Source organism: Orcinus orca, chromosome 17, assembly GCF_937001465.1.
Source record: "Orcinus orca chromosome 17, mOrcOrc1.1, whole genome shotgun sequence".
NCBI classification, from domain to species: domain Eukaryota; kingdom Metazoa; phylum Chordata; class Mammalia; order Artiodactyla; family Delphinidae; genus Orcinus; species Orcinus orca.
Genome location: NC_064575.1, coordinates 50601931 through 50623022, shown reverse-complemented (window position 1 = coordinate 50623022; position 21092 = coordinate 50601931). Strand labels below are relative to the sequence as shown.

General features: G+C 37.1%; 1 protein-coding gene across 13 annotated transcripts in view; it reads right to left on the bottom strand.

Annotated features, from left to right (window-relative positions):
• VPS13B (vacuolar protein sorting 13 homolog B) overlaps positions 1 to 21092 on the bottom strand; it is an 802268-nt gene that overhangs the window by 542378 nt on the left and 238798 nt on the right. The gene's annotated exons all lie outside the window — the stretch shown is intronic.

The following is a 21092-nucleotide window of genomic DNA, read 5'->3' as shown; positions in this document are numbered from 1 at the left end:
TACTACTTGATGGGGACCTGTACTGAATACATTTTTATACCAGCCTTCAGCAGTTTTATGTATGCAGCCAGCAGCCAATAAATGAAATTAAGCAGAATTAAATGAACTGACTAATCAATTTTGGGGGGTCTGAATTCCTCCACAGTCTTTGCTCTTTGGTGTAATGGGTAAATGTATGGGTTCTAGAGTCAAACTGCTTCAGTCCTACTTAAAATGCTTAGCATAATACCTGGGGCATAGGAAGAACCAGAAAAATATTACTATTATACCAAGTGTCTCTACCACCCTAAATAAGACTTGCTTCTCATTCCTTTTGTACCTCATCTCAGCGAAAGGCACTGTACTACGTACCCAGCTCTCCAGCTCTCCAAACCAGACACTGCATGCTTGCCTACTGTGTCCTTTCCCTTAGCCATCATATTCAATGAACCATCAGCTCCTGCTGACTCCAACACATTACAGTCCCACAAATCTGTGTAATTCTATTGACAGCATCATTTTTTTTCATTGCAACATTCCCTTAATGTCCCTGCCTCCTGTCTTCTACCCTCATTCACACACTGGTTTCTAAACCAGCCTACGCTGGTTTCTAAAGCAGAAATATGACGATAAAAACCTTCAATTGCTCCCTTTGGAGCTCAGTCCAAAATCTTTACAATGACTTTCAAGGCTTTTCATAACCTGAGGGAGCTTGCTGATCTCATCAGGCATTAACTCTTATCATGTTCCCCTTCCATTCCAAGCTGGCACACAACTTATCTGCAGTTTCCCCAAACCTGACCCATTTTTCCTCCTCTAGCTCATAATTAATGTCTCACCTTGGACATGACTGATTCCAGGAATCCTTGCTGAAGCCCCAAGTGTGGGTAAACTGTTTCCCTGGATATGAACACATACTGCTTTCTTTTATGGCAATATTTTAACTGTCTTTTAATTATCTGCTTATCTGTAAGTCTCCCTCAATGAACTATAAGCTCATTAATAAGAAGTAAAAGGGTGTTTTCAACTTTATATCCCAAGCTTCTTGCACAAAGTAAATATGCACCTGATTACTTGAATTACTTAATAAAAAGAACACGAGACAACAAGACTCAGTTTTACCTCTTCCACTCCCTAGCTGCTTGACTCTGATGACATCTGACCCCAGCTGTAACATGCTTGCTTTATTCCTTTCTTCTGGACTAGAAATTATCTTGAAAATCTCTCCCCTATAAAATATATGAATTCTTCTACCTGGGATTACTAATTATAACAAAATCTTATTTTAAGGATAACTGACAATTAATGATTTAAGAATATAAAATTAATTTTTTTAAAATCTTACCCAATAACTGCTAGTTTAATGTTGTCTACTCTTCCTTCCCTCTTACCTCTCCATTCAGTGACTGCTCATCACCCTATCAGAGAGTTTTAGGCCCATCAATTCCTTTCTTCCCCCAAAGATTATTCACTAAGCTCTGTCTGCCTTTCATCAGTTATAACTCATAACTTCAGAAAATTTCATACTCACATATAGAAATAAATCCTCTTTAAATTCTTGAGTTTTCCTCTTCCTGTCCCTCTGTCAACTCTAACCCAATCACGCCAAGAAAATGTTCTATTTTTCTACAAGAAGTCCAGAAGTAACCCTAATCATAGCTAATAATCATAAATAATGCTTGAACGAAGAAAAAAAGAAACTATTTGGAAATGAGGGTAAAACAACAAAAAGCAACAGTTATCAACTTCTAATGTTCTTGAAATGCCAATAAATGTCTTTAAGTGTCTCCCTAAAAGTTATCTTTTTACTATTCCATTCTCCTAAGTCTACTTTTACCTGAAATAGAACAATTATAAATATTAAAGTTTTTTATTTATTCTTCCATTAAAGCAGGGCTCCCCAACCCCCGGGCTGCTGACTGCTACCGGTCCGCAGCCTATGAGGAACGAGGCCACAGGTTAGGAGGTGAGCGGCAGCAGCGAGCGAGCAAGCAAAGCTTCATCTGCCGCTCCCCATCGCTCTCCATCACTCCCATTACAGCCTGAACCATACCCCACCCCCACCCCCCATCCGTAGAAAAATTGTCATCCACGAAACCCATCCCTGGGGCCAAAAAGGTTGGAGACCGCTGCATTAAAGTACTATCTTTAGAGTATTGACTCCTACTAGTTTTCACTAAAAATTTAGAGTATTTCAACTTCATTGAGTTTAACCAAAAGGAAGAATTTTATTGAGTTGGCCTTGAATTTTAACTACGACAATTCTTTGTTCCTATGTATTCAAATATTCACATGTGTATTCAAATATCCTAAGCATTCAAATATTCAAAGAGCTAACTTGTAAGTGGACATTTAAATCAAAACTCACTGACGTTTTTCTGTTTGCATGTATCCCAGATAGCTGACTCAGAATAAAATAAAATTTCAACTATATTTTGAATGGGAAGACATTTTACTTATAAATAGAAAACAAATTAAAGGAAAAATAAAGTCATTTAAACCATTTTAATCACTAGACTGAAACTAAGGAGAAATGCAAAATATGCTACCTTAAAATCTGATATTTTATTCAGCTATATACTAAAACCCTCAAAGCATCTATAAAAACTAAGCTGTAAACTCTGGCTTTCAGGACACACATGTGTTTTCAAAGTCAAATGTATATAAATATTAAAGGTTATATAAGAATTAATGTGCAAGAATGCTTATTTGTGAGCAAAATAACCCTAATAACCATAAATTAGTTGAAAATAAGTATTTTGAAAAGAAATATTTGAAAATAATGTTTGTTTGCAGAAAATACCAAATATTCTTCCTATGAGTATAAATATGAATGAGAAATGACTCATAATCCCATCAAGCATTAATAATCACTATTAAAAAGTAACCTTTCTAAGAATATATAAACATATATTTATATACATATGTTGAGAGAAATTTTTAAAAACCAGAATATTATTATATGTAGGTTTACACATTTTTTTGGACACAAGCTTTTATTATGAACATTTTCCTATGATATCTATTTTCTATTGCTTAATTTCAAAGATGCTCTTCTTTAGATATATCTTAATTTATTTTATAATTTGCTACTATTGGACAACAAGGAAGGTTTGTGATTATTATAAATAAGCTGACATGACTACCCTTACATTTTAAACCCAAGTCTTTAAATGTATCTGGGATTACTCCTTTAAGGATATATAAGTCTTGAAGACTCCTATAAGTCTTGAAAGTAGGATTATGAATGATGACCACTTTTAAAGTCCTTAATAAGTTTTGCTAAATTGATTTCTGGAGAGTTTGCACAAATTAATAGTCCCACCAGACTTTCATTTAAGTGCTCATTTCATAAACTTCTCAGCTTTCAGTTTTATAATTTATTAAGTAACAGTTTCACAGGTAAAAATTGTTCCTTACTATTGTTTTAATAGCCATTTCTTTGGCTACTTATTAGTTTGATTTTTTTTCATGTGTTTTTTATCATTTGTATTTCTTACTTTTGTGTCCTTCAGCCATCTTCCTGTGATGTATTTTTAATTTTCTTTATTGTTATTTATCTGTAACTGAGTTCTGCACAACTCTACTATATTCTTGCAAATACTTTCACAGTATTTCAGAAATCCATCTCTTCAGTGGAAAATATCAGATAAGATGTAATTTTTACATTTGAAGAAAGGCTTCTTATAATTTAGATAACACTATATAAAGCATTTAATTCTCATAAGAAAAAATACAATATAACTATTCACTAAAATAAAAATGTCATAATCAAGAGACTGTTACTTCTGTGAGGTTCAGGAGCTCCTCTTTCCTGTGTATATGTATGTACACACACACTCACTCCCTCTCTCGCTCTCTCTCCTTCTTTCTCTGATATAGAGTAGGTATTCAAATTTTTGTTGTACAAATACTTTCACCAGGAAAGCTTTTTAATAAGTTAGAACACACTATTTACTTTAAAATCAGGTTAGAACATCATATTACCTTAACAACATAAATAAATAAATGAAACATAAGGCCTTTTTCTGGAAAGTTGCAGATATTGACAAAGCACCTGGCTGAAGGGAACATAATATGACAAGATTTCAAAAGTTAAATTCAGAGACTTCCGGGAAGATGGCGGAAGAGTAAGACGCGGAGATCACCTTCCTCCCCACAGATACACCAGAAATACATCTACGCGTGGAACAACTCCTACGGAGCACCTACTGAACGCTGGCAGAAGACCTCAGACCTCCCAAAAGGCAAGGAACCCCCCACGTACCTGGTTAGGGCAAAAGAAAAAACTAAACAGAGACAAAAGGATAGGGACGGGTCCTGCACCAGCGGGAGAGAGCTGTGAAGGAGGAAAACTGTCCACACACTAGGAAGCCCCTTCGCGGGTGGAGACTTCGGGAGGCGGAGTGGGGGAGCTTGGGATCCGCGGAAGAGAGCACAGCAACAGGGGTGCGGAGGGCAAAGCGGAGAGATTCCAGCGCAGAGGATCGGGCCGACCGGCACTCACCAGCCGAGAGGCTTGTCTGCTCGCCCGCCGGGGCGGGCGGGACTGGGAGCTGAGGCTCCGGCTTTTGTCAGAGCGCCGGGAGAGGACTGAGGTTGGCGGCGTGAACACAGCCTGCAGGGCGTTAGTGCACCGCGGCTAGCCGGGAGAGAGTCCGGGAAAGTCTGGACCTGCCGAAGAGGCAAGAGACTTTTGCGTCCCTCTTTGTTCCCTGGTGCGCGAGGAGAGGGGATTAAGAACGCTGCTTGAGAGGGCTCCAGGGACGGGCGCGAGCCGTGGCTAAAAGTGCGGAGCCCAGAGACAGACATGAGACGCTAAGGCCGCTGCTGCCGCCACCAGGAGGCCTGTGTGCGAACACAGGTCACTAGCCACACGCCCTTCCGGGGAGCCTGTGCAGCCCGCCACTGCCAGGGTCCCGGGATCCAGGGACAACTCCCCTGGGAGAACGCACGGCGCGCCTCAGGCTGCAGCGTCACGCCGGCCTCTGCCGCTGCAGGCCCGCCCCACACTCCGTGACCCTCCCTACCCCCCGGCCTGAGTGAGCCAGAGCCTCCGAATCAGCGGCTCCTTTAACCCCGTCCTGTCTGAGCAAAGAACAGACGCCCTCCGGCGACCTACATGCACAGGCGGGGCCAAATCCAAAGCTGAGCCCCTGGGAACTGTGAGAACAAAGAAGAGAAAGGGAAATCTCTCCCAGCAGCCTCAGAAGCAGCGGATTAAAGCTCCACAATCAATTTGATATACCCTGCATCTGTGGAATACCTGAATAGACAACGAATCATCCCAAATTAAGGAGCCCTGTGGATGAAAGGCTCTTGGTGCTGCAGCCAGGAGTCAGTGCTGTGCCTCTGAGGTGGGAGAGCCAACTTCAGGACACTGGTCCACAAGAGGCCTCCCAGCTGCACATAATATCAAACAGCAAAAATCTCCGAGAGATCTCCATCTCAACGCCAGCACCCAGCTTCACTCAACGACCAGCAAGCTACAGTGCTGGACATCCTATGCCAAACAACTAGCAAGACAGGAACACAACCCCACCCATTAGCAGAGAGGCTGCCCAAAATCATAATAAGTCTACAGACACCCCAAAACACACAACCAGACGTGGACCTGCCCACCAGAAAGACAAGATCCAGCCTCATCCACCAGAACACAGGCACTAGTACCCTCCACCAGGAAGCCTACACAACCCACTGAACCAACCTTAGCCACTGGGGACAGACACAAAAAACAACAGGAACTACGAACCTTCAGCCTGCAAAAAAGGAGACCCCAAACACAGTAAGATAAGCAAAATGAAAAGACAGAAAAACACACAGCAGATGAAGGAGCAAGATAAAAACCCACCAGACCTAACAAATGAAGAGGAAATAGGCAGTCTACCTGAAAAAGAATTCAGAATAATGATAGTAAGGTTGATCCGAAATCTTGGAGATAGAATGGACAATAGAATGGACAAAATGCAAGAATCAGTTAACAAGGACCTAGAAGAACTAAAGATGAAACAAGCAATGATGAACAACACAATAAATGAAATTAAAAGTACTCTAGATGGGATCAATAGCAGAATAACTGAGGCAGAAGAACGGATAAGTGACCTGGAAGATAAAATAGTGGAAATAACTACTGCAGAGCAAAATAAAGAAAAAAGAATGAAAAGAATTGAGGACAGTCTCAGAGACCTCTGGGACAACATTAAACGCACCAACATTCGAATTATAGGGGTTCCAGAAGAAGAAGAGAAAAAGAAAGGGACTGAGAAAATATTCGAAGAGATTATAGTTGAAAACTTCCCTAATATGGGAAAGGAAATAGTTAATCAAGTCCAGGAAGCACAGAGAGTCCCATACAGGATAAATCCAAGGAGAAATACGCCAAGACACATATTAATCAAACTGTCAAAAATTAAATACAAAGAAAACATACTAAAAGCAGCAAGGGAAAAACAACAAATAATACACAAGGGAATCCCCATAAGGTTAACAGCTGATCTTTCAGCAGAAACTCTGCAAGCCAGAAGGGAGTGGCAGGACATATTGAAAGTGTTGAAGGAGAAAAACCTGCAACCAAGATTACTCTACCCAGCAAGGATCTCATTCAGATTTGATGGAGAAATTAAAACCTTTACAGACAAGCAAAAGCTGAGAGAGTTCAGCACCACCAAACCAGCTCTACAACAACTACTAAAGGAACTTCTCTAGGCAAGAAACACAAAAGAAGGAAAAGACCTACAATAACGAACCCAAAACAATTAAGAAAATGGGAATAGGAACACACATATCGATAATTACCTTAAATGTAAATGGACTAAATGCTCCCACCAAAAGACACAGATTGGCTGAATGGATACAAAAACAAGACCCATATATTTGCTGTCTACAAGAGACCCATTTCAGACCTAGAGACACATACAGACTGAAAGTAAGGGGATGGAAAAAGGTATTTCATGCAAATGGAAACCAAAAGAAAGCTGGAGTAGCAATTCTCATATCAGACAAAATAGACTTTAAAATAAAGACTATTAGAAGAGACAAAGAAGGACACTACATAATGATCAAGGGATCGATCCAAGAGGAAGATATAACAATTGTAAATATTTATGCACCCAACATAGGTGCACCTCAATACATAAGGCAAATACTGACAACCATAAAAGGGGAAATCGACAGTAACACATTCATAGTAGGGGACTTTAACACCCCACTTTCACCAATGGACAGATCATCCAAAATGAAAATAAATAAGGAAACACAAGCTTTAAATGATACATTAAACGAGATGGAGTTAATTGATATTTATAGGACATTCCATCCAAAAACAACAGAATACACATTTTTCTCAAGTGCTCATGGAACATTCTCCAGGATAGATCATATCTTGGGTCACAAATCAAGCCTTGGTAAATTTAAGAAAATTGAAATTGTATCAAGTATCTTTTCCGACCACAACGCTATGAGACTCGATATCAATTACAGGAGAAGATCTGTAAAAAATACAAACACATGGAGGCTAAACAATACACTACTTAATAACGAAGTGATCACTGAAGAAATCAAAGAGGAAATCAAAAAATACCTAGAAACAAATGACAATGGAGACACGACGACTCAAAATCTATGGGATGCAGCAAAAGCAGTTCTAAGAGGGAAGTTTATAGCAATACAATCTTACCTTAAGAAACAGGAAACATCTCGAATAAACAACCTAACCTTGCACCTAAAGCAATTAGAGAAAGAAGAACAAAAAAACCCCAAAGTTAGCAGGAGGAAAGAAATCATAAAAATCAGATCAGAAATAAATGAAAAAGAAATGAAGGAAACGATAGCAAAGATCAATAAAACTAAAAGCTGGTTCTTTGAAAGGATAAACAAAATTGATAAACCATTAGGCAGACTCATCAAGAAAAAAAGGGAGAAGACTCAAATCAATAGAATTAGAAATGAAAAAGGAGAAGTAACAACTGACACTGCAGAAATACAAAAGATCATGAGAGATTACTACAAGCAACTCTATGCCAATAAAATGGACAACCTGGAAGAAATGGACAAATTCTTAGAAAGGCACAACCTGCCAAGACTGAATCAGGAAGAAATAGAAAATATGAACAGACCAATTACAAGCTATAACAACCCTCAAGGAAGACTCCACAGCCTGGCTCTGAATTAACAGTTACTCTGGGGGAGGGAGACGCAAGAGGGAGAGGATATATGGGGATGTATGTATACATATAGCTGATTCACTTTGTTATACAGCAGAAACTAACACACCATTGTAAAGCAGTTATACTCCAATAAAGATGTTTAAAATAAAATATATGACAATATAGATAGGTTAAAAGTAAAAGGATGGTCGTATAGCACAGGGGACTCTACTCAGTGCTCTGTGGTGACCTAAATGGGAAGGAAATACAAAAAAGAGGGGATATATGTATACGTATAGCTGATTCACTTTGCTATACAGTAGAAACTAATACAACATTGTAAAACAACTATACTCCAATAAAAATTTTTAAAAAATAATCACTTTGAGAAAACAGTTAACAACAAAAACAAAAAAGTAAAAGGATGGAAGAAAGATGTAACAGCAAACACTAATCAAAAGAATGTTGGAGTGGCCATTATTAATATCAAACCATGTAGATTTCAGAACAAGGAAGCTAACTGTAGAAATGTGAAGATGGCCTTGAATCCTACCTGTTTTTCAGCAATCTGTCTGGAAGAAGCAATTTATTCCATTCGCTAAACTCTGGTGCCAACTGAAATTGCCCAGGACTAAAAAGCAGAGAAATGGATTTTTCTTGATTTCTCACCCAGTGATCTTACCCAAGAGCAAAGAATGCAAAGTGGTTTAGTAACTGCTGCCAACAAAGAGAAGCTGTGCTTGGAGTACAAAGCAATGGAGATAACAACTTAAATTTAATGATCCTATGACCCAGGAATTCCACTCCTGGGTATAAACCCAACAGAAATGTGTACATATGTGCATGAAAAGACATGTACTAGAATGTTCACCGTTGCACAAGTTGTAATAGTACAAATGGGAAATCACCCCAATGCGTATCAACACTAGAATGGATAAGTTGAGGAATATTCATACAACAGAATGTTATACAGCAGTGAGAAAAAAGAAATCACAGTTATACACAGCAATATGCATAAATCTCAAAAACATACTGAGCAGAAGTAAGACACAAGAGAAAATATACTTTACGATTCTATTTATAAAAATTTCGAACACAGGTCACAGTAGTCGATGATGTTAGAAATCAGTATCCTTGTGGGGGGGCGGCCCGTGGAGGATTTCTGGGTACTGGGTCATGTTTTGTTTCTTGATCTAGGTGCTGGTTACATGGATGTGTTTATTGTCTAAAAATTAATTGAACTGTATCTTTTTGTGCAGTTTTCTATACATATCTTATGCCTCAATAAAAAGTTGAAAAATTAAAAAAAAAAAAAAAAAGTTAAATTCAAATTAAGGTCTACAGAAGTAGCCCAGAATTCTTCAACAATCAATACTTCCTTTGGACAAGAGGAAACTGTTAACTTCATCACTGCCCTCTGCCGGTGGTATTATTTTCCTTTGATTTTCCCTCCATATACCGAATATTTGCCTCACAAAATTACTCCTGACCTGCCTCTGTATTTAAACTACCACAGCTAAAGATAAAGATAGCCTAGCCATGTGGAATTTAGTAAGCCTTGTAGGGAAAAAATTGTGCTTCAGTGAAGAGCTCTGCGTTGTTCAGAGTACACCTTCCCAGGTTATCTTAGTGTGATTCTACGGGGACTCTGCACCTTTCATTGCCATTGAACTATCTTACAAATCTCTAAATTGTAGATAACTGATAGCAATGCAAAAGAATTATTCACTATAGATGCAAATAAATTCTGTCAGGTAGAAATTTGACTGACCTCCCTTCCCCACTGCTGAAGGAGCCTGTTTTGTGTCCATTTCCAAATTTATTACAGTATTATTGAGCTATAAATGTCCGTTTTTTTTTTTAAACTCTCCTTTGATCTGGCTGTAACACCTGCCTGGTTCTCTCATTGGTAATAATGTTAATAAGCTTTAATGTTTGTCCATTTTATATCTATACGAGTCAAGATTTCACTTTTTTTTTAAATTATTCTTTAACAGGCTGAAGCCAGACTACATTTTTCCCTCACAGATCAACTTAGAAATAAAATGATGTGGGCCTGTAGACAATAGGGTTATACCCAAATGGCAAAAATCATTTCATTAGGACCAGCCTGTACCTACCAAATACTTATCATGTACTTGTCATGACCCTGACCAGTTTCATGGGGAAAGAATCCTATAAACAGTTATGACTGTTTGCCCTGTGATATGGTCAAAGTGCCATGGTGCTGCTTGGGAGGGGATAATTAATTAGGAAGGGAGGAGAGAGAAGAGGGAGGAAGAGGAGGAGAAGGAAGGACAGAAGTCAGAGGAAGGTGAAACTAAAACAAACAAAACGTTCTCAGAAAAGTTCCTAAATTCTTACACATTAATGGACAACTGACTTTCATCATTTATTTACAAAACAAAGTAACTGCACAAGGATGATTCCTGTGAATACTATACTGACTACAAAGGATGCAAAAGCTATCTGTGGAATCAAGTTTCTTCTAGAAGGGATGAAACAATTAGGGGAAGAGGCAGGTAGCAAAGACTGATGTGAATTTCACGCCTGTTTTATAAATCAACTCCTAGTGGTTCACTAAGGCTTCTACTTCTCATTTGACCAATATGACAGCTACTATACAGCCAACTTCAAAATCTAAACAGAAAACGCAAAAATAAAAACGCACTTTGAAGACATCATTATTTAAAATATAAAAATAAACTGAAGTAATAATGGTAGCTTTTTGATCCATATGAAAACACACAACATTATACATTTTATGTTGAAGTTCACTTGAAGCCCATTACCACCTGAACTACTTCTTATATAATAATTTACTATTTACAAATGAAGATACCACTTACTTAGTTTGAATACCAGTTTCCTTTTACTATACAAGCAGTAAAAAATGCAAAATTTTTTACCTTGTGCTATAAATAAGGAAAACAACTGGTCATCCATAAGGTTCAAGAGATTTCTTTCACTGGCTTCCTTCCAGAATCTGGGACCTTTCAAATAAGCAAGCAAAGCAATTTCCCGTTGCTACTGAAACTGTTTCTGACTCCTAGCATCATGCCATCCAGGAGACATTTCAATCTGGAAGAAGGTAGGATCCTGGGACTAGGTAAAGGATTTACTCCTAGCTTCAGACCCGCATACCCACAAGTTTATAGAGTTAACTTGAAGGAAAATTTAAAGTGGATAGGGATCAGGTGACATGTAGAGAACACGGTAGGAAAGACTCAAGAGAAAAACCCTAAGCATTTAATGAAAAAAATGATTAACACAGGGTACTGTTTTGGACAGAATAATTAATACTTAAAGTTTGCATTATGTTTCACAATTACAATGGACTTGAAGGTAGAGTGCTTAACCTACACAACAATCCTAACAATCAGGTAAGTATATACTCATTTTACAGATGAGAAACCAATCCTCAGAGGTTAACTTGTTCAAAATAATATAGTTTACAATGGATAAAGTTGCAGTCAAAATGTAAGCTTTTTTAATAATTCATTCATTCATTTATTCATTCATTCAGTCTCGGTGTTTCTATGCCTATCTCCTCAATATATGATAAATTTCTTTACAGTAGAGACTTCGATGCATCATTTTATTTATATAGACAGAAAACTTGCAAAAACTACTTGTTGAATGAATGAATAAATGAATAATTTTACTAAAAAAATAGAGCAATAAAAATATGAGAATGGCAAAGAAATACAGGAGAGTTTTCCTTTACTTAAGTAAAGATCAATTTGAGAATCAACCATAAAACAAACTTCATGATTTGAAAAAGAAAAAATGTTTTAAATATATATCTGCTTTAATACATTTAAACATATATGGTTTATGTGTGTGTAAATTCCCTTAATTACTGTGCTAGATAGAAATTTATATTTTTTATACTTAAAAACATCAGGCTGCATTGATACAATACATTTATGATTTAAACTTATGCCCAAAAAGTTATAATCAAAATGCATTTGGCAAATATTTCACCAAACCTTTCACTGTGTATGTGTGCGTATCTGTCTAAATGGAAAATAAAGATTTTTATAGTACTTAGTAAGATAAAAAATTCTCTGTGCTACAAATGCAGCATTCTAAAAAGGCTATGTTCTGGTAACTATCATAATCCTTCAGAAATTGTTTATATTATGATTAAAAATCACTGTGCTCCTATATTCCCACAAATAGTTCATATGGTAAAGAAATCAGTAAACTTACTTTTATGCGTAACATCTTTAACATTTGCTCCCCTTTCTGTGCTTGTGATTAAATGTAACATTTTGAAATCCCAAAGTTCTGAGAAAAACATAAATCCTTGTCTCACAGCTGCTGTTTGACTCTGGAAACACATGCATTTTCTTTTCAAGCATCTACCATCAAAATTCCCAAAGGGGTTGGACTGAAGAACACCTGCATCTCTTCATTTAGTTCCAATAACAGAGCCTAAACTCCAAAATTACAAAAATAGAAGCTCTGTTCAGCTGTAGTTACATTTTGCCCCTAATTCCCGTGAACAAAAATGCTAGGAGCATGAAATCATTCAGGCAAGCTCTGTCATCAAGAGGATAAGATTTTTTGCACCAGAAGCCCAGTGGGAACATGATAGAAAACTGGCAACAATTACAGATAAACTACATAGTAAAGTCCTCAGGGAAGAGAGAGGAAATGTAATAAGATAGATGGGTATAATTTTTACACATTTATGCCCAAACCACAAATGTGAATTGTCTTTAATTGCTACAATATATAAGCATTCTTACTCATGTGCCCTGTCAAAAATACTAAAAACATAACTTCAAGGCAATTCACTTAATTCTACATTATGAGGAGAATTTTCTGGAACAAAAAACCATTCCCCATAAATTAAAATTTACAATCTAAAATACCGTCTCCATTTTAAAAACTCCTTAACAATTCATATCCTAACCAACCAACTACGAATGGTCAAATAAGGCTGTGTGTGTTTGCTGATATATTTTAATCCAGAAAGAAAATTACCTCCCCAATTTGAACATGAATTTCCAGAGAACAGAATTATAATTGTGACTTTCCTTCCCAATAACAATGATCAAAAGTTGTACATATCTGATGGGTAAAATATAAAATAACTTTTAATATATGGCAATCCAGTAAAGTTAAAACCTTATATTTATTTCTGCAACTGATTATACCAGGGAATAGAAAGATCAGCTTAAACTGTATTATATTTAAATGACATTTTAAGAGGAACAGTTGTTTTAAATTATTTTTAAATATCCTCATAATCATTTAATTCTATTTTTCTAGTGTTAGGAAGAAATAGTTGTTTTGAGTTTTATATGTCAAAAGCAAATACAGCATGATCATCTTACTTACACAAGTGACTACAGCCAGATACTTTAAGAGATTATCATCTTTAATAATGGTGAACCAAAATCAATTAGATGAAATTTCATAGAAGAGTGACATTCTTCATGTAAATTCATATATTTATTTAGATTATAAAATACAGAAAACTATCTTAACAATAGTTTATGTGAAAAAGAACTCTAATTTCCAGTAGCACATATGCTTAAGACAAATATTAACTAAATAGAAGTTCACTATATATACGTGGAAAATACACTCTCTACTTTGTGCTATGTGGAGGATTGTGTTAAATTTTATTTATTTTTTAATTTATTATTTATTTATTTTTGGCTGCCTTGGGTCTTTGTTGCTGTGCACAGGCTTTCTCTAGTTGCAGTGAGCAGGGGCTAGCTACTCTTCAATGCGGTGCACAGGCTTCTCATTGCGGTGGCTTCTCTTGTTGCGGAGCAACGGGCACTAGGCACACAGGCTTCAGTAGTTGTGGCACACAGACTCAGTAGTTGTGGCTCTCAGGCTCTGGAGCGCAGGCTCAGTAGTTGTGGCACACAGGCTTAGTTGCCTGTGGGAACTTCCGGGACCAGGGCCCGAACCCATGTCCCGTGCATTGGCAGGCGGATTCTTAACCACTGTGCCACCAGGGAAGTTCTTTTGTTAAATTTTAAAAGGGACGTTTTCAAACATGTAGTGGAAGTACGGCAATGACTCTGAAGGCAAATCATATGGGAAGAAACTAAAATACATTTATTATGTTTAGCCTGGACTATTCAGTTTTTTTCCAAAAAAAAAAAAAAGCTTTTGTGGAACATCTACCATATGCAGAGGAGAAAGAAGGAGCAATTAAGTTAGTGCTAGAATTTTCAGCATTAAGAGGTAAGTAGTGCTATTAACTGAAATTGAATGATGGAGTATAAAATGGGGTGGGGGAGATTACACTGAGTTTCATTTTAAACACGTTAGGCCACAGGAAAATATCCACAGGGCAATGGTCAAGAGGTGGCTAAAATTTGGAGTTTGGATCTCAAAAGAAAATAAATGGACAAAGAGATATATGGTTGGTTGCTAAACACACACACACACACACACACACACACACACACACACACACACACACACACAGTGTTGATGAAATCATCCAAATAGAAGAGGGCTGGTGACATAATACCAGGAACAACCTATATTTAAGGCACAAAGGAAAGAAATGTATTTGAGGGGGTAAATGAATATGGTTCAGCAAGGAGAACCAAGAAACTACATTGTTGTAGTGTCCAGGATTGTGATCCTAAGCTTTTACCCTATAATGAATGATGTAGAACAGGGGTCCCCAACCCCTGGGCCATGGACTGGTACCGGTCCGTGGCGTGTTAGGAACCGAGCCGCACAGCAGGAGATGAGCGGCGGGTAAGCCAGCAAAGCTTCATCTGTATTTACAGCCGCTCCCCATCGTTCACAGTACTGCCTGAGTTCCACCTCCTGTCAGATCAGCGGTGGCATTAGATTCTCATAGGAGTGCAAACCCTACTGTGAACTGTGCATGCGAGGGATCTAGGTTGCGCGCTGCTTGTGAGAATCTAATGCCTGATGATCTGAAGTGGAGCTGAGGCGGTGATGCTAGAGCTCAGGAGTGACTGCAAATACAGATTATCATTAGCAGAGAGGTTTGACTGCACAGAGACCATAATAAATCAATTGCTTGCAGACTCATATCAAAACCCTATCAGTGAGTGGCAAGTGAAAACAAGCTCAGGGTTCCCACTACGCACTATGGTGGGATTCTGCACTATGGTGAGTTGTATAATTATTTCATTATATATTACGATGTAATAATAACAGAAATAAAGTGCACAGTAAATGTAATGCGCTTGAATCATCCCCAAACCATCACCCGCCCCACCCCCCCGCCCCACACTGGAAAAACTGTCTTCCATGAAACGGGTCCCTGGTGCTAAAAAGGTTGGGGACCACTGATGTAGAAGACAGGAGACTCCTGAGTCAGACAAAGGACTTTATTACTCATGGCACAGCAAGCAGCATGATTATCAACATATGTATTTGTATCAGTTCTCTTTGCCCCCAAGTTCCACAGAGGTAACAACAAAGACATATCCAGATGGATGTCTGCACATGCAGTGGAATGCATTATAAGAAATGAATCCTGCACCTGAAACTAACCCAACATTGTAAATCAACTACACTTCAATTTAAAAAAATAGAAGAAATGAACCCCGAGTTGAGGAACCAAATCTTTTATAATGGGCAGTAAGCATGCCTTCCATTGGCTCCAGAGGGACACTAGATCTATCTCCCAAATACTGTTCACTATACAAATATCCTTTAAAAGATAGTCTAGAATAAAGAGCTGTCGGTGTCTCTATTCACAAGATATACAAAAACGCAAAAGTCATCAGATGTTATCTTTTAATACCTGAAGGCCAAGAAAGACTAAGGTTTCAACAGAAAAGGTACAATCATACACAAATGCCAATGAAACATAAGATAATAAGTTTTGTCAGGTATATTTAGGGCCGATATATTTTTTCATGTCACTTATGAGACTAAGAAATGGAAGTTACAGCTCAACAAACAGAGGACCTCATAGTAATCGGACCTAACAAAGAAAGATGCTGTTAGATATTCTCTCCAATGGTAGATACATATATAAAGAGAAGGAAGAGGAGGAAGAAACGTAGGGAGAGAAGAGGGAAGACGGTTAACATGTATTAAGGACTTACTATTTATCTGTCAAATACATTCATATCCTTCACTATCTGTCATAAATGTCCATTTATTCACTCATTCAACAAATGATTTCTCAAGCGTTCCATATGTGTGAGGAAATTTTAGGCACTGGAGATAAAATGATAAGCAACCAGTGACAAACTCTGTCCTCACAGAACTCACTGTCAAATGGTGAAGACAGACAGCATTCAAATCACACAACTACATAAATATATACTGTCATTAAGTGCTATGAAAGAAACGTACAGTGAACTATGAAAATGAATGTAACAGAGATACCTAATCAAATTGGGTGGTGGGGGGTAGGGGAAAGGCAGCATCAGGGCTTTCTTGAAGATATAGTAGTTGAGCTAAGATCTCAACACTAAACTGAAGTCAACAGGTATAAGGTGAAGGGGTAAGGATAGTTTTAAGAATCCCAGACAGAAAAAAAAAGGCATATACAAAAGCATAATCACAACTGAGAAACTGAAAGAAGGCCAAGAGATCTGAAGCACATAGAAAGGGGGGCATATCAAAAGGACTCCTAACACTGACTTAGAAATTGAAATGGATGGCCTATAAGTTCCTTTGTTCTAAGTTGATAGTATTTTGTGATCATTTTATATTCATAAATAGCAGACACCCTAAAATTTGTTTATACATTAATAACAGGATTAACAAATACTAAGAACTTTTTAACAAGCAGAACCTGCTATAAATCATAGGCAAAATATAGCATATGAAAAAGAGCTAAAGTTTATATTTAAAAGAGAAGGAAAGAAAAATGTTTAGAACCTATTTTAAAATATTTTACATACATCAATTATAGTCACCAAGTGCTTCTACCTCTGAAGGAGCCAAAGAAGAATCTATTTTCTCTATTTATCTATACAAACGTAAGAAACAGAAGTGTCACTAAACGGTTCCTGTGAATAGTAACCATGAATGAAGAATGTGGGCTGGCACACTGGACTCCCATAGGAGCCTTCAGCTCCTTCACTGTAATCAGAGCCAGTCAAGCAGAGAAAGTGATCAAGGGGGAGGAGGGAAATGTGCAAAGGGAGCTGCTAAGACTTCAAAGACAAAACAACGCTGTGACATCATGGAAGTGTGGCTCTTTTGATAGTGCTTAATATGAAGTAAAGAAAGAGATCCTCAAAGTTAAGAATGTGCAAGGCTGGGTGGTACAATGTTTAGCAATATGGATCCTAAAAATAAAAGACAAAATGATAAATAGCCTAAGACAGTGGGAAAATGTTATATAGTTAGAAGCCCCAGATTCAAGTTCAAAGTCTGACTTGTTCTGAGCCTCTATTTCCTCCTCTGTAAGACAAAATAACATTTGCTGTGCTGAACAGTCTTGTTTTTTAACAAATAAAACAATTTATATGAAAGTGATTTTTAAATTGTAAAAAACTGTTTTTATAACAAGTTTTACTAATACTACTATTTCTTTCAGTCAATTAATACTTAATTCCCATTAATAAAGCTGTCCATTCCCTCACATTCTGAAGTCAGAGTCAGAAAACTCTGCCTCTTTATCCTAATTAAACTTCTCTCAAAACTCACTTCCTAATATAATATCCGCAACATTTTCTGGTCCCCACTTTTAATATTCCCCTTCAATTTGGGAGCATATGCACAAAGGCAGCTGTCTTCCACACATCATGCCATGATAATCAGAAGCCAATTAGAATGATCACCAAACTCCTCTAAAATACACAATTTGCCTCAAATCAGTTAGCCAATCACTTACTACTCCACATTCCAAAACCTCTCATTCAAATTCTATAAACAAATGGGAAAAGCTCATTAACAACCTCATCTGGATGGTCTGTCTCTAAAAAAGACAGCAGGGATTAATTGTGCTTTCCTTTCATTGTTCATCTAGAAGAGTTCAACTACCCAGCATCTTTTTTTTTTTTTAAAGCCAACATCAATAAAGACTCGTGTTCTATGCCATTTCCCTTAGGTGCTCCAGCCTCAAAAAACAAAGAAAAGCAAATGCAATCATCACTTACTTGCTCATACATTCACTAAATATTTGTTGATATCCTACTATATGTGGGATATTGTTCTAGACACTAGGAACACAGCAGTGACCAAAAAAGACAAAAATTCCAGCCATAATGAAGCATTAAATTCTAATAGCAGGGAAAAATAAAACCTAACAAATCAGTAACATGTATAGTATGGCAGAGTGTGATAAGTACTAAGAAAAACTTTAGAATAGTGGGTAAATGTGTGTGTGTGTGTGTGTGTGTGTGTGTGTGTATGTGTGTGTGTATGCACATATATGCAAACAAGAGAGAAAAAATCTTTTATATACAGTGATCAGGAAACAACTTGCTGAAAGCATGATATTTCAGTAAAATCTTAAAGGATTGTTAATAAATTATTTCCTCATTTAAAATTTATTTATAATTTATTCATACCATCAGTCATATATACACACACAGACACACACACACCTCCAATTTTAAATCTTATTACAGGAACATAAAATTAGTCAATATTACTTTAAAACTGGCTTTGAAAAATAATACTTAGGCGCTCTCTCATAACCATATCATAAACACCTAAGCCATGAATGTGGGTGGCAGTTCCCAAGATGGATGGAAAATTTAAATTTAAAAATACCCTAAATAAAGCATGTGACTGTAGTTTAAGTAAAAACACATTACATTTTAGGATTAAAACACACCCAAAGGAATATTTTCAAAGCACCAAATGCATGATCACATTAAAATTTTACATGCAAATCCATAAGCATATCACTAAACATCACACTAAAGTTGAAGATTAGGTGAATTTCCTTAACAGTAAGAAAAAAACTTTTTCCTAGAAATATCGTAGGTACAATTTTTTTTATAGTAGTTTACTTTAACACCCATGCTATAAAGGTTAAAAATGCAAATATATATTTGAGACCCTAGATATACATTTAAATTACAAAGAATAATACGAATATTGTTATTAGAAAGATCAGATTATTTAAACATGCTTGACTCAGTTCATTCTAATTGTGTATATGACAAGACAAAAAATGAAGAATCCCTGTCCAATTTAAGAATATGCAGTAGATTCTAATAAGCTTAGTCCCTTCTTAGGTATCAAAATTCTAAGCAGATGGTCTGGTCATTCTAATAACATTTTAATGATCTTATGATTTGAAAACAAAACCTACTGAAAACTACTATTTGGATAATTATATAACAGAGTTTCTCAAACGGCATATTTAAAGAATATAATTAAATAGGCATTAAAAACAGCATGATGTTGGGACTTCCCTGGTGGTCCAGTGGTAAAGAATCTGCCTTCCAATGCAGGTGAGGCAGGTTCGATACCTGGTCAGGGAACTAAGATCCCACATGCTACGGGGAAAGTAAGTCCACGCACCACAACAGCTGAGCTCACGCGCCTCAACGAGTGAGAGAGCCCACATGCCCTGGAGCCAGCACACCACAAGCAGAAGAAGCCCCCTGCGCCACCAACTAGAGAGAAGCCCACGTGCCGCAACTATGACCTAACTCAGTCAAATAAATAAATAAATAAATAAATAAATAAATAAATAAATAAATAAATTGGGGGGCGGAGCATGATGTTTATTTAACCACCAATCCCTTCTCCCAAAATCCGGGGTAGGCAAACCACATAGGCTAAATCTCGCCCACTTCCTGCTTTGTGAATAGAGTTTTACTGGAACACAGTCACACCCATTCATTTACATATTGGGTATGACTATTTTTGTGTGCTCTAATAGCAGAACTGAACAGCTGAGACAGAGCCCATATGGCCCACAAAGCCTAAAAGGTTAGTTATCTTGCCTTTAGTAAAATGTTTACCAGCCCCTACTTTAAAGGACTGGTAAAATCTTCTACACATAGGCACAGTCTTACTTGGGTACTGGCCTCATCCTCACAATTTTTTCCTTAGGAAACCACACCCATCCTCATCAAGTTGAAAATGTCTTTTTGAGGAGTATTGTCTTTAAAGGCAAGCTGACTCAGGGGTTCTCAGACTCACCTTTCAAATACTAAGTTCTAGTTTCTAGTGTGGATGCCATTCAGCTGCAAATGCTACTATAACAAATTCTGCTTTCAAGTGGTTTTGCATCCATGCATATGTACACTGCTTCGAATATTCACCTCCATATAGTCTCTGTGTAGTTAATTATGAATCTTTTCATGGTTTCTACTTTGAACTTAGTGCAGTCATGCTTAACATATTTTCTATAAGTTACAGTTCTAGTCACATAATGTTAACTGAGCTCTACTCTTAGGCAGCTATTTGAAACCACCTCATTGGCCAATTAATTCTAAAGAAAAAATTCAGACTCCTGACCCTTTTAAGAAATCTGTTTATAGCTAACTTATTTCTAGCATCATGGTCTTGGCTTTACCAACTACATACTAACTGAACTCTTGGCTGACATCAGGCTCTATTTACTATACCTTCATTGATAGTTCCAGTATCTCCTCTCAATATGAGAGGTGTGGATCTGCTATTATGGTGTGAATAAAATGGAACAGATTCTAGGCAAAGTGCTTCTAGAAAAAAATTTAACTCTAAGAAATAAGAGCTTGACTTCTGAGTTTTTTCCTTTATTACAACATCAATATCTTTTCCTTTTTGTAAAGGCACAGAAGGCCCAAACACCTAACTTTACCATGGCAAACTATGGGTCACAAAGTGCTACTATCCCAAGAAAAATATTTTCTCTTTGCAATGTTTTAAATTTCTTTTACTCCTTTCTATGTATTACATGATATATTTAAAAACACAGTTGGGTTTAGTAGTAGTAGTAGTTGAATCTGAGATTAACTGTTATACATACAACTGAATTATCTCAATAAAATAGAGTAAAATCATTATTGTTTGTAAACACATCATTTATCAAAAATG